The sequence below is a fragment of the Erinaceus europaeus genome, chromosome 21, assembly GCF_950295315.1.
Source record: "Erinaceus europaeus chromosome 21, mEriEur2.1, whole genome shotgun sequence".
NCBI classification, from domain to species: domain Eukaryota; kingdom Metazoa; phylum Chordata; class Mammalia; order Eulipotyphla; family Erinaceidae; genus Erinaceus; species Erinaceus europaeus.
The window spans coordinates 11,416,518-11,419,788 of NC_080182.1; the positions used below are offsets into that span (position 1 = coordinate 11,416,518).

The 3,271-nt window shown below is 48.4% G+C and overlaps 1 long non-coding RNA gene across 1 annotated transcript; it reads right to left on the reverse strand.

Annotated features, from left to right (window-relative positions):
* Positions 1 to 475: 475 nt before the first annotated feature.
* LOC132535236 (uncharacterized) lies at positions 476 to 2,250 on the reverse strand. The gene is made up of 2 exons (XR_009547012.1): positions 818 to 2,250; positions 476 to 736 (listed from the first exon to the last, which is right to left on the reverse strand). It is a non-coding gene; the product is annotated as an uncharacterized LOC132535236 (long non-coding RNA).
* Positions 2,251 to 3,271: the final 1,021 nt, after the last annotated feature.

A 3,271-nucleotide genomic window follows, 5' to 3' on the forward strand; every position in this document is an offset into this window, starting at 1 on the left:
TCAATGTTCTTCCATTTCTGAAAATGGTATGTTAAACAGAGTGTAGGATTTAAGATTTCTTTGTCCTTAAATTCCAGTTCGTAATTCCTAAACCAACTACAAAGTGTTTTCATCTTTAATTCTGTTTGTCTGAAAGCAAAATTATAAAATACAAATTAGCTTTCCTGATAGCGTTGGTGTTAAGAAATCTCCATTGCCAAAAGATGTTTCTTAGAGAATATTATACAGAATAGTGACTGTCTACACTAGTCAGATGCCTCAAGGTATTTGTAAATTAAGTCATTAGTTTGGGGCAAGGGAGATAGCATAATGGTTATGCAAACAGACTGGCAGGCCTAAGGCTCCCAAGATCCCAGGTTCAGTCCTTGGCACTACCATAAACCACAGTTGGGAGTGGGGCCATTAGTTCGTGTTAACGGTAATTTGTTGGTCTGTTTACTGAATATAACAAAACAATAGTCTCAGGTTACAAGGCTGATTTTGAATTTTATTATTTCTGCCACATTTTAAAATTCCATTTTATATTTTACCTTTAGTTAAGGTTAATTCATTATAGCATTATTTTATTTCTTAAGGCATTATTATGTTTTATCTCACTTTCTGGTTTGCACCCCATCAGACTGCAGGGTCTTCAGCCACAGACTGTTCATACCCACAGGCAGAAGCAGTGCTGTGGAAACAGAGCTCCCAGGGATCAGCTGGATGCAGGGCCCATCACTTAGCTCTCAGCTGCCACCTGCAGAGGAGAGAACAAGCCTGTGAGACTCAGTGTGGGGGGCCTCCCCCAGTCCCCAGGGCTTGGGCTCTGCATACTCACCAGACCCTCAGAGGGGCTCTGTGTCCTCATATCTGGGCCAGGTGGACATAGGTCCTCATGGCTGTGTGCAGGGGCCGTGGCAGCAGCACAGCCACAGGAGGCAGCTCAGCAGCTCCAGGCTGCCCCCTGGCAGAAGGGATCCAGGTGGAGGGGCCACTGATGGCCATTGCACCCCGCTGGAAGGGGGAAGCTCTTCTTTCTGTGTGCCAGGCTGGCTGCAGAGGAGGGCCTGGAGACAGTGCAGCTGCTGTGCAGTGTGTCCAGAGGCACTGGGGGAAAGGTGGGGAGTCTGGAGCGCTTGGGGTGTTGCTAGGCTCCCTTGCCTTGTCCTCCTGGTAGCTGATACCCACGACCTGTGAGTAAGACAAGCGTCTCCTCCTTGGGAACACCCTGAGGGGCTGACTGGGAAGGACAGGCTAGTGTGGGAGGGCTAGAGGAGGGGGTGGGCTCCATGTAGACCTGATTGGCCCAGAGCCCTCATGATTTATGCTCATGATGTAGGAGGCTCATGATGTATGACCACTCCATTCGACCTTGGGGGTCAGTTTGGGGTATGCTGTCCATAAGTTGTAGGACTTTAGAAGAGAGCCAGTGCCTCTGTGTGAATGGATCCCTGGATGCTCCTGGCACAGATGACAGACGTTTCCTCACCATCTCTTTGAGCACCAACCCCAGGCTCCAGACACCCACCCTGGCCCCATAGTTGCCCCGCATCATTATCTTAGATTCCATGCATACTGTTGTGCCACACAGGGTTTCCATTGGCTGCTGCAGAAAATGTGACTCCGACTGAAGCTGGTGACCTTGACCTGGTCCAGGCTCTCTAGGAGCATGTTCTTGGGTTTCAGGTCTCTATGAGCTACTCCATTTGAGTGACAATATTGCATAGCTGACACCAGCGGGTGCAACAGGCCTTGGCCTCCTCCTCCTCCTCTTCCTCCCTCATGAGGGTGTTCTGCAATAGATAGGCCCTGAGGGCTCCCCCCGTCACATAGGGCATGACCAGGACCAGCCTGTCTTCCACCTCAGTTGTGCCCAGCAGTGGCATGAGGCTGAGATGTGTGAAACCTTCCATGATGACACCTTTTTGTGTACCATCTTCAGGCGTAGGGTGCCCAGCTTCTTCATCATCTTGATCACAACTTTCTCTCCCTTGTGGGGTCTCTGGGCCCCATTATGACAGAGAAGCTGCTGGCCCCAGTAGTTCGAAGGCCACAAATCTGTCTGTGTCCTTGTGCTCCCCTACTGGGGAGGTCTTATGAGGGGCCTTAAGGCCTACCTACTCTAACAGTGGACTAGCTAGGCACTCTGAACTATATCTATCAACTACACAAAAACAACAACCAACAGCTAACTTCTACTCTTACTATCTATACCAAAACAGTGGTAGTAAAAGTAAAATATGCTAAGACTATCTTATATATCTGGCGGGGGGATGGGAATGGGGAAATAGCAAAGAGGAGAGAATGAGGGTGACAGGTCAAGTGTGGGGGAGAGGAACAGAAGGGGGAGGGGGACTGGGGAGCAGGAGTGGGTGATGGGTAAGGTACAGGGAGAGGTGGGTCAAAGATTGAACACAGAGCAAGAGCAAGAATGAATGAAGGTATGTGCATGCTGTGAGGTGGTGCATGAAGAGACTCCAGGGCAAATGGACAAAAACCCAGTTCAGGCTGCACTTTCTGTATGTTTCTGGTCGGTCCCCATCACCGTGGCCACCAGGATATCACAGTACTAGGCAGGGCGGTCATGGCCAGGCGTCACAAGGAGGTCAGCCACAAGTTTTCCCCTTAATGGTAGAAAAGCCCAAACCTTTATGATTATAGGGGTCTGGGTGTGGTCAGCTCAGTGTTTTATTCCTTAATGTGCATATGACCAAAAACCATATGTTTCTAGGGGTTATTAAAGTTTAGTATTTGCTAATTAAAAATACATAGGTGCTACAGAGGCCTTCCACATCCACTTTGAAAATCAGTGCTCAGATTTGCTTGATAGACATTTTTCCTTTCCTTTTTTTTTTTTGCCTCCAGTGTTAATGCTGGGGCTCGGAGCCTGCACTCCTGGTGGCCATTTTTTCCATTTTTGTTGTTGTTGCACTGGACAGATAAAAGTTGAGAGAGGAGAGAAAGAGGGGGGGAAAGAAAGACACCTGCAACCCGCTTTACCACTTGTGAAGTGAGGAGCCGGAGCTCAAACTTGGATACTTGCTCAGGTCCAAGAGCTTCGTACTTTGTGTGATGAGCCTGGTGCTCTACTGCACGAGCTCCCATTTTTCCTGGTCTTTATTGGGGGAATTCATGGTTTACAATTGACAGTAAAATACAGTAATATGTGCAGTTATCATTTTTCCACGTAACAATCTAACACACCCACCAAATCCTATCTGCCATCATGTCCCAACACCTGAACCCAGTTCCCCACCCCAGAATCTTTTTCTTTGGTGTAATACACCAACTC